The sequence below is a fragment of the Callorhinus ursinus genome, unplaced genomic scaffold (assembly GCF_003265705.2).
Source record: "Callorhinus ursinus isolate GAN/ISIS: 27379988/994484 unplaced genomic scaffold, GSC_fseal_2.0 scaffold12, whole genome shotgun sequence".
NCBI lineage: Eukaryota > Metazoa > Chordata > Mammalia > Carnivora > Otariidae > Callorhinus > Callorhinus ursinus.
Genome location: NW_027397074.1, coordinates 46,854,687 through 46,866,012, shown reverse-complemented (window position 1 = coordinate 46,866,012; position 11,326 = coordinate 46,854,687). Strand labels below are relative to the sequence as shown.

Genomic DNA, 11,326 nt, shown 5'->3' with positions numbered 1-11,326 from the left:
GTCCCTGCTGGAGGAGCAGTGGCCTGTGTCGTGGATCACAGTTTATGGCCACCCCGAGCCAAGAGCCCGCGCCTCGGCTCCGTCTCTGCAGCAGGCTTCCCCGCTCCAATACCTGGGAGCTCTGCCACACTCAGTCACCCCCGGTCTTTTTGTGACCCCCAAGGGTCCTGAGACCACACTGTCCCGGGAGGATTCCACCCCCCGCTTAGCCGCTCAGCGACGTCCCTCAGCGGAGCCGGCTTCTAAAAGTTCCGATTTTGTGCTCCGCGGCTCTATCACTTGCCAGAAGCGGCCGACGGAGGCCGACGGAGGCCCCTCCCCCGCCGTCTATCCTCCCAAATATCGCCTTGAATTCACTTCTCCGCACATCCTACCTCCAGTAAGTGGTCGCTTCTCTGTTCAGAGAGTTGTTGCTAATCTCCTCTTCGATCTCCTGTTGAGTTCGTAGGTGTTCAGAATGGTTTGATCCCTATTCAGCTGAATTCCTGAGACCAGACGAAATCCAGGTCTCCTACTCCTCCGCCTTCTTGCTCCGCCCTTATATTAATAGGTTTTAAAATATTGGACCATCTTTGGTAACGTGAATTTTAAGAATTTATTAAACAATGGAGGGGCACCTGGATGGCTCAGTGAATTAAGCATCCTACTCTTAATTTTGGCTCAGGTCATAATCTCGGGGTCGTGAGATGGAGCCCCACTCAGGCTCCATGCTCAGCGCAGAGTCTGCTTGAGATTCTCCTTCTCTTTCTCCCTTTGCCCTTCCCCTGCTCACAGCATGCTCTCTCTCTAAATAAATAAATAAAGTCTTCTAAAAAAAGAACTTACTAAACAATGGAGTCACTGAAAGAGTTTAACTTTTAGATTTTTAAAGCTACAAATCAGACTCTGAAACAGGAAGTTTTAAAACACTCAGGATATCAATAGAGTGCTATGGAGAACACTCCTATTTTGTTGTGATGTATCTGCAATACATGACTGCATATGTGACGTATATCTGTTATATAGAGATACATATATTTATGTATATACGACGTTACTGTGATTTTGTGTCTTTCACATAGATATTACATAGAATGTTGGACAGACATATAGTACATTCCTGACGGATGTTTTATTTACATATTTATTAATTTTTATTTGTCATGACTGTATAAAGTAAATTTTAGATTAGTGTGAATAAAAAAGATGAACTATCTATAACTTAAAATTTGGCAGTACTTTCACAGCTTCCAGTAAAATATTGTATATTATAGTAAAAAAAAAACAGGAAGAGAAAGCTAATGAATATTACCTTATACCTAAAACAATTATTCAATGGGTAGAAGATTTTAGCTATTCTAAATGAATACATTTTAGAGATCTGCTGTACAATATAGTGCCAATAGTTAATTTGGTATTGGGCACTTCAAAATCTGTTAAGAGAGTAGATCTCATGTTAAATGCTCTTACCACTTAAAGCAAATCAAAAAGAAACAAAGCCAAGGGACACAAGAAAACTCTGTGAGGTGTTGGATCTGTCTGTTACCTTGATGTGGTGATAGTATCACAGGTGTTTGCATCTGTCCAAACTCATCAAATTATTCACATTAAATATGTGTAGGTCTTTGTAAATCAGTTATACATCAATAAAGCTGTAAAAATAAAATAAACAAGAAAATCAATTAAGTAGAAAGTATCTATGGTCTGCTAGGGATTTTTTGTTGTTCTTTAGCTTATTTTATATTGCTTTTTTTTAAATGAAGAGACAGCCAGTGGCATTGCTTTTCTCCAATAAGCTCTCTAAATGCAGATAACTAATCTTTTGTTTTCTTTGGAGCAAGGTTTCTTGGCATTACACATATTTCAAGTCAAATAATCCTTTGTTGTGGCAGGCTGTCCTGTGCATCATACGGTTAGCCGCATCCCTGGCCACTAACACACTAGAGGCTAGTAACACTCTTGTTATGACCAGAATGTCGCCAGACATTGCTAACTTTCCTGTGGGCAACAAAATCGCCCCTGCTTGAGAATCACTGCCTGAGGATGAGACAGTAATGATGTACACGTTTAAGAGTCAAGTTTAGTCTAATGGAAGCCTTTGGGCAAAATGAAATAGGTAACAGATTAACCTGCTTCCTGTCACTTGTGGAGGGAAATACAGGAATGCTCATTTCTAAGGGTTTACACATTTTTTCATCACTCCTCCCTTCCCCGTATCTGTCTTTCTTTGCCCCCCTCCTTTCTTTCCTCATTTTCTTCTTTCAGCCTCTTTTTCTTCTCTTGGTCCCAACACCTTTCTCACACAAGACATAAAATCTGTAATTTTTTTTAATACTTCTGTTAATAACTAGGCATTTAGGGATCTTCTGAGACTTGCAATATTGGTTGCCACTTCTTGATGCTTTATTGTCTACAGTCAGGACTGACTGGTATAAATGGGACATCTGTGCTCTTGGTAAAGACTGGAACCATGAGCAATGCTATGCTAAGAGCAATCTGGCAAGAGGCTAGACTGCATGAATGATGGAAAGCTTCTGAGTTGCTAGGCAGAGAAGCAGGGAGGATCGAACATGACTTCTTTACTGTTTATATTAGAAACATAAATAACTTCCTTCAGTTAAAATCTAATTGGGATGGAGGGGAGCCATTCCAGTTAAAGATAATAATCTTATATCAAGCCCTTTACTTCCCCCCCTTCTAAAATTTCCATTGAAAATCCAAGGAATAAAAAAATGAGACAAAATATATATCTATGCAAATGTATTTCAATTGCCTTTCAAACAGTCTTACCAGGTATTTGTGAAGATCTGGAAAAGTGGGCATGCTCATGTTCTGCTGGTGAAAAAGAAAAGATTGCTGTGCATTTTGTGGTGGAGAGTTTAGCGATAAGCATTAAAAAGTATTCTTTTCCTTTAATCCTGATATTGGACTTCTAAAGTTTATCCTAATAAAAAGAGCGTAAAAAATACAGCCATAAAAATTTAATTTAAATGTATTTAAAATAGCAAAAATTAAAAACAACCTGAATGTCCTCCATTAATAGAGTGATTGTATAAATTATGGTACATATTTAGTGACAAACTATGTTATTGTTGAAATTATGTTGGAGAAAAGCATTTGTAACATGGGAAGAGATTTATAGCCTACTAGGTATAAAAGGATTCTACCAAATAATTAGTACAGAGAAGGCCAAAAAATCATCACTTAAAAAAATCTATCTATGGATATATGATAAAATATTAATAATTATTATCTCTAGGTAGAACAATTTGATGTGACTTCTATTTTCTCTTATTTTCTAATAGGTATTTTATAAATTTTCTGCAATGACCAGGTATTCTTTCTGAAATAGAACAAAGTTTGTAAAATTTAAGACAGTCTAGTGGGGTACTATACAGGGAATGCCAATGACAAGTGTGTTTATCATTTGTGAAATATTTATTTCATTTGACATCTTCTCCGATATTTTTTAAAGAACATAAACTAGGGAACACTTTATTTTTATCTCACATTTGTACATGTGTTATAGTAAACACAAATTAAACCAAAACCAACCCTGAGTTGCTTAGAAGAATGTTAGGAAAAATTTAAATAAAACCCAAGAAAAATTACTCAGTTTGTGTCAAAAATGTTCTGGGGGTGGGTGGCTAAACAACTTATTATTGGCTATTCGTAGTTTTGGCCAGAAATTCTTCTAACCAAAAGCATATGAATGAGGGAGAACAAATAGGTTGTGGTGGTTCTATGTTTAATTCAGGGGCAAAATTCCAAATGTGGAATAGTACACACCACTGAGACCTGGCAGTCATAACGATATGTCCATTTGTCCTGGTAAATTATGTTAGCTGGTCGTCCAGGAGTGTCCAGAGAGAAAAAGAAAAAATACTAGAGAAAAGTCGTAAGAGACAAAGGGAAAGAATTTTTAAAATTATTCTTCCATCATGCAGAAGTAAAAATGAACTACATCAAAATATCTGAGACCACCTCTCATTTAACTTATGAAATCTTTGGTTTATCAGGTGATAATGTCATAATACTAGAAAGGGGTGGATGAAATGTTCTTAAAATAGAAAAATGGTTCCAGGGACAGTCACATGTTGTGGTTTACCGCTTTGTTTCCATGAATGCATGATCTTGCATGTTTTTTGCTCCTTATCTTTTTCTCTTGCTATATGATAGAAAATTTTAAGTGCATAAAGAGGAGGGAAACTGTCTTGTTGTATAATTTTTATTTCATCCCAAGTTTTCTGGATTCCCTTGGCAGAGCAGGGTGGCCACAGAGCAGTGCTCCCCAAATCCTATACAATAGAACTTTTGAGCCCTGAGGGGTTTAAAAGAAAAACACAAATCTTTTTTGTCAAATCTAGGGGGGGAAATACCTTATACAATAGCCTTACCTCAGAGAGTCTGAGTGAGTTTGCATCCACGGAAAAAGATCTTGAGAAGACAAACACCAAACAAAGTTTGCTTAACTTTGTTTAACCTGGATTTTCACAACATTTCCGTCCAGAAGGCTTTTTGTGAGCAATGCCTGTTAACATCCTGTGGGCCAAGTGTTCTATGGAATACAGTTTAGAAAGCACAGGTCAAGATGATTCAAACCACACAAGGCCATTTAATTACTCAGATTATTTGTCTGAAAGTGTGACCACCACACTACAAGGTCAGAATTATCAGTATGATTTTGTCATTTCATACTTTGGTCTAAAATCTGGCCTGGGTTTCTATATTTTTCAAAGCTCCCAGGAAATTAGAATTCAGTGTTGGCTTTGGGAATCATTGCACTAGAATCAATTTAGAATAATGCCAATACAATGACCAATCTTACTATTCCTATAATAGTACTATTGCTGTTACTTCTTCAAAATGCTTTCTTCCCTGCTTATCTCATTATCACCGCCTGTTGACTTGCTGCCATGGAGGCAACTATATCACAAAAATGTGAAGGAAAGCATTCTGGACAGTATGTTCAACAAGGTCCAGTTAGCTGCTCTCATTCTTGGACAACAGTAGGAACAAATCCTTACCAAGTGGATCACAAGAGCCAGTAAGAAGTCTCTAAGAATAAGGAAACTTTCTGGTAATAAAATCAGGTAGTTGGGTGATCCATCTTCCCTGGCCTTCCCCACTTTTGTCCATTCTCTGTGCAGGTCCTGCTCCCCCCCTCCCCCCTCCCTTGGTCTAGGAGCAGACATCTCCTATCCCTCTGCAGAAGCCTTAGCAGTGGTGCCCAGATACCTGCTCATCTAGCATCTGGACACCTTGGTTCGTCTTGGGCACCCAGGCAGCTTTTGGGAGGGAATCCTTAATAGATATTTAACATCTTTCTGCCTTTGCATTCATCCCTACGAAATGACCCATCGCTTTGCCCCAGAGATACATAGATTTGTAACCTGTTTTGAAACGGCCACCAGAGAGTCACTTTCCAAAGTAGGGGGGTGGTCCTGTCCCACATCTGCCCTCTACTTGTGAGATTCAGGTAGGGTAGAGAAATGAAAATAACAAGAATTGCCCTATTTAACTCGTGTTCTCTCCTTTTGGGATCCCTTCCCCTCTTACAGACCACATTTTGGAGCAGAAGAAATTATCTAGAAAGTCTTCCTAACGTTTTCTTCCCTGTGCCTTCATTTGTTCGAGACACAGTGTCCACTGCTGCCCGTAGGGCGTCATCTTAAGTGGGCACTACTTGCCTGTCTCCTTCCTTCCTCTCCGTTTATGTTTATTGTTCTTCTGCCTTCTCTGGAAGGGGAGCAGGGCTGCTGGCTGGCAGATGAACTGTTTTTGGCCGAGGGAGACATAAATAGTATACTGGACTCATGGTTACTGCCTTTTCAAGTGGGACCAAAGGTATTATATTCCAAAATCTGAAGGGAAGAAATTCAGGAAATCACTTGGAAATTATCTCATATTCCTCCCCTCCCCCCTCTCTTCCCCTGACCTCTTCTCGGAATACCTATTTTAAAGTGCTCTTTTCTCCTAAGCAGGAGATGGAGAGTCCAGTGAACTTTGCCACTGATTCCTTTCAACTTTGAGTTTCTTGGTGTTCTTTAGAAATTGAAGTTGACAAGTTCAAACTTCATAATTTTTCCATAATGCCCAAAGCAGTCTGTTTTAAGACTTAATGTATTTTATAGAATTTATCTCTTCGTGCCTGCCTCCCCTTCCCGACTGTACCCTCGAGATGCATGGGTCCAGCACAGTTGAAGGTATACATCAGGACACATGGAATATTGTTACATTGAGCTGTTAAATCTGGCTTGCATGTCTACACCTGTGGAGCCTTGTCCCACCTCTACCAGGAGTAATTTCCCTCTTCTTTGTGCTCCAACAATATTTGGTTATATCTCTGGCACAGGATTTGCCAAAGAAGATTGTGGTGGTTTTGCATTGACCTCCCATGCCAGGTGTGAATGCCTTGGGAGCAGGCCCAGCACTGCATCCGTCTGTTTCTCACGTGCCCTGCCTGCCTCTGAGGAGTTGCTCAGCACAGTGAGGGTAGAAGGGCTGTCATTTACTCACAGCATACTCAAGGTGTGAAAAAAAGTGTGGCTTCTTTACTTCCTATGTACGATTTCATCTGCTGCATAAGCTTTCTACTCACCTGGATCTGGGTCTGGAATGGGTGTGTGTGGGTGTGTGTGTGTGTGAGAGGAGAGAGAGAGAGAGAGTTTGGTGATGGTGGAAAGAGAGAACCTATAATACACATTATGAAACTCCACCCAATCTAATAATTTAGATGGTCCTTTTAGGTAACTCATGTTTAAAAATATCTAAATACTTAGGCTTTCAGATTTCCATATTTCTCTTTCTCCCTATTGCTCCCCAGGACAGCATGGGGCCTTATGTTCTTGCCTTGTTTCTCTGGCACCCCTTATTTCTCTGGCACCCCTTATTTCTCTTGTCCACTTGGTCACTGCAAGTCTTAGTGGCATCTCGAGCTAAGGCCTCTCTTCTCCCCACCGTTTCAGCCCTGCTCCGCTCCTGTGGCGCTGTCATCTGTTGAGGCCTGGCTGTTACTCCCACTTGGGTCCTGTGGCCCTCACCCACGGTAGCACTCCTGGTAGTCCCACTAGTCAGCTCTTTCAGCTATCCGTGTCCTTCTGCAGGGCACAGAGGACCTCCCTCACCTCCCTCCTTCCCGCCGGGAGCCAAGGGAGACTTGAGTGATCTGAACTGAGGGCTCACTCTGTCTAACTGTAACCATCATCCAGTAGCTGCTTGTATTGTGATGTCACTGTGCCGGGTTGGTGTGAGAATGGCCTGGGAGTCACCACAGGGGTCATTCCCTGGCTGAGTCCACAAAAGGCTAAATTACTCAGCTCTCAGTGTCCCCCTGACCTGTCGTCCAAGAGCCTTCCACTTCAAGGTTTTGGCCAAGCACACGAGCCATGTCCTAGGCTCTTCTTTCCACCACTTCCTGGGGATTTGTCTTGGTGGGAATGGCTGTTGGCAGCAGTTGGTGGGGTTGGGGAGGGGGGACATGAAAACACAACACCGTCTTTTTTGTGATATACCAGTGAATTCAGGTGGTAGAATTCCCTGTGCGAGGGGGAACTAGGGTTTTAGGGGAGGGAAGTCTAAAGCAGTAGGTCACTTGGGCCACAGGTTTTAGCTTTTCAGTTCTGATCTGATGGCATCTTTGTGGAGGGAAATGTGAGAATGCAAGGGCTAGGAGAAAAGGGGAAGAAGGAATTCACACCTGGTCTGCAGCAAGCGATGGTAAATAGCCCAGAGCCAAAGCACATACAGAAGTGGCTGTTCCCTGAGCCATCCGTGTGACTCTCAATTTTAAAGAGCAGTCCCCAACTGTAGCAGAGATGCTCATGTTGTTCTTAGTTCACACTAGCACTGGACCAAGCCCAGCTGCTTCTCAGGTTCCACAGGGAGACCTGTCATCAGGTCTGGCTGGCCTTCGGTCCTATGGACAAAGCAGGTGTCCCCTTGGCTGCTCTCCCAGGTCAGGGACATCCCCAAGCCCCAGTTGTGCGGGTTTGCAGTCCCTTGGAAGAAAAGACGACTCCTCTCCAGAAACCCTCAATAGCGTAGGTGTGACTGCACCACCGCTTCCTTGAGACTGGACAGATCTCACTTACTCTTCCAAAGTCAGGATGGAGTATTGAACGTTTTGTGATTCCCTCGGTGTCTTTGTTTCCTTTGACAGAGAATCATCCAACGGGACTATTTACTCCTCTTTCTAGTCCCGAGCCAGAGTCTGAAGCTCAACAAAGCTCTTCTGAATAAAGTTCTTCCTTTCATATTCAATAATAAAACATACTACAACACCACAGAAGTTCAAGTGTCATTAAAAAAATCTTTCAGAGTATGTACTGAGTTTTAGAAGGTTTTCAAAATGCGACATGAGCAAGTCCTGGTGCCATGGAGGCTCACACTGCTTGTGAGGGGAGAAATCCAAGGCACCGGACAGTACTTTTAAACTGTAAAAATCACCACCATGAACACTGAGGAATAATTTACTTGGGGTAAGCAGAGTGCTTTATCCCTGTTGATCCACCAGTATTTGCTATGATTACTGCTAATTCCTTTGTAAATCAACTCTCCTTGTAAATTCTGACAGAAAATAGCTAACAGAGGATGAGCTGTGTTCCTAAATAGTTATGGGAGTTGGGTACCCTATTAACATTTACCTTGTTTAGCTACCTGCGCTATAGCAAGCTCGTGTTTCTAACCACAGAGAAGGTGGGGCGCAATTCTAATAGAAGAGAAAGTGGAACAGATCTCAGCCCTCAAGTACAAAGCCAGGGAGGTCATGCTGGTGAGGGAGATGGTAACACCTGAATAAAAAGTCTCCTCAACTCTTTTTTTTTGTATGAATATATAACAAAAGAATGGAGAATCTTGTGGCTTTTGACACATTCAGTTATTAGAACGTGCTAGAGCAGACAGACAATGAACGATAATGCACTACAGGTTCATATCCCTACCTGCACCCCACCCCAAAGCTATTACAGAATGATTAAGAGTTGGCAGGAAATTGAATGGTAATTATGTGGAAAACAAACTTCAAATGTTAATAATATGCAAATTGGTTTCCTGTTTGATTGGAAAGGACGGTACAATACAACACAATCGCCGTGACAGGTTCTTTTCACACCCCTGCCTACTTACCGTCACTCCATCAGCCCCGTGCCTAGCTCTGAATTTCCTTCTTCACAGACTCTTTCTGGTCAGCCTGACTTAGTGAAATCACCCTCAAAATTAAACAGACTTATGAGGATGAACTGGAGAGGGAGAACAGAAATGCAAGGAGGGAAGGTGCCTCATACCTCAGAGCTCTGCAGGGATTGTGGCCAGGAAATGTGGAACATGGGACACTTTAGGAAAGTCACTGGGGTTCTTCTTCCCTCATCTGGTTAGTGTGCCGAGCATGCGCTAACATCTCCGTTTCTTCAGCTGGTCCTAAGAATCTCCAGCATGAAATCGCTTTGAGTCTTTTCCCTGGTTCTTCCCATGCTCTGAACACCACTGGTTGTAAGCCCTTGTTGGATCCTCTCCAAGGTCATCAGACCGTTAGTAGCTCACCAGTGAACATTTATCCCTTCCTCTGCTGAAACCAAGCAGAAGGATCTGGGAGGTAGATACTACACAGGCCATGTGAACAGAGAGACCTCTATAAAACCAGCCAGTGTAAGGACAACGTAAGTCCAGCTTATTATCACCAATATTCCATCGAGCGGGAGGGCTGTGTCCCTTTTTCTAAGTTAAACTTTTTCTTTTGAGATAGATTCAGATTATTATGAGAAATAATATGGAGAGATTCCCACGTACATTTTACCCAGTTCCCCCTGTGGAAACATCTTGTAAAACTGTGGTACAACCAGGATATTGACATGAGCACCATCTGCGTATCTTCCTCGATCCCCCATTTGTATTGTACTTGTGTGTGTGCACATCTGTTTAGTTCTGTGCAACTTTATTACACATACAGGTCTGTGTATCTTTACCACAGTCAGGATCCAGGATAGTGCTGTCATCACAGGCTCCCTTTTATATTCCCATCCTTGTCACCCCATCTTCCCCCTCCCACTCCTGGCAACCACTAACCTGTCCTTCATTTCACAATCCTGTCATTTCAAGAACGCAATACAAATGGAATCCTCTAGTGTGTAAACTTTGGGATTGCCTTTTTTCACTCAGGATAATTTCCTTGAGAATGATCTCACTTTTATCAGAAAGTTTGGGAAGTTATCTCATAATCAGTATGATTATGTTTCTCAGTTTAGTAGGATTATACAGTTATTAAGCCACTTTAATATACAGTATCCCATTTGATCCTCTCAACAAGGTAGAAAGAAAAGAGTTAAAAAGAAAAACAAGTAGAGATGACAGGATTCCCTGTTCTAGCTGTGGCCGAGGTTGGCTGGCTCTCCAGCAAACCAGCTCCTTCACCCCTCACACAGTCAGACTATATCCTCTAGCTTCTCTCTTGGAAAGGTGTGGCCATGAGACTGATTTCTGAACAATGGGGAGTGACCAGCAGTGATGCGTTCCAGTTCGAGGCTGGTTCATAAAACACTCCCACATATGTCCTTCCACATTCTCTTTCCTTCTGTGGCCATCTTGGAACTTATGTCCCACTTGGTAGAGCCACGAGGTGGGACAAACAACCCTGATTGAACTCTCCTGAATATCTTGACCTTTAGAGTTCTGAGTCACCAGAGGCACGGGGGTGGCCAGTGTGGATTCAGAGGCAGTGGAAGGGAGGGAACAGTTGCAGATTATAACACTTCCTTTACTATCATTTCCTCCCCCGGCCTGGTGGGGCTACCTCCTGTCCTAGCCCAAGGACGTGCACAGCACTGTCCTCACACAAAGCACCCTTGACTCACTTTGGGAGTGTCTCACAGTTTTCTTTGAGGGTTTTTTTTTTATGATTATTTCTTTTGTGTGTGTGTGTATGTTTTATTTTTTTTATTATTTTTTATTTCTACAATTCTTCTGGAATTAATCTGAAGGAAAGGAGCTGGGCTAACTCAGCATCTTGTTAGCCATTCTTTGTAGACTTAATTTTATTTATTTATTAATTTTATTTATTTATTTCTGTTATAAAAGAAAAGAAAACCAAACATGGGGGAAAAAGGTAATCTTATTTATCTTATTAAATATTTATCTTATTAAAATATACTATGTTTCTAGTATGGTAGATTTCTATGATTTTACTGGGTGAGTGAGCTTGAGCTTCTCTAGATAATCCTACCAACACCTACCAATTCAGACTGAATAAGGAACTGATTTCAAGGAAGGAAAACGAGGGAGCCATGGGGCTGGGTTGACTCTTAAGATGTAGAGAAACGTGTCTGTGCATGGTTTCAACCTGCCTAAATCTTCC

General features: G+C 41.8%; 1 protein-coding gene and 1 long non-coding RNA gene across 10 annotated transcripts in view; one reads left to right on the top strand and one right to left on the bottom strand.

Moving 5' to 3' along the window:
* PDE1C (phosphodiesterase 1C) overlaps positions 1–11,326 on the top strand; it is a 648,442-nt gene that overhangs the window by 522,903 nt on the left and 114,213 nt on the right. The window lies entirely within an intron of this gene.
* LOC141373803 (uncharacterized) lies at positions 1,505–7,151 on the bottom strand. The gene is made up of 4 exons (XR_012380128.1): positions 6,832–7,151; positions 4,377–4,537; positions 2,770–2,811; positions 1,505–1,631 (listed from the first exon to the last, which is right to left on the bottom strand). It is a non-coding gene; the product is annotated as an uncharacterized lncRNA (long non-coding RNA).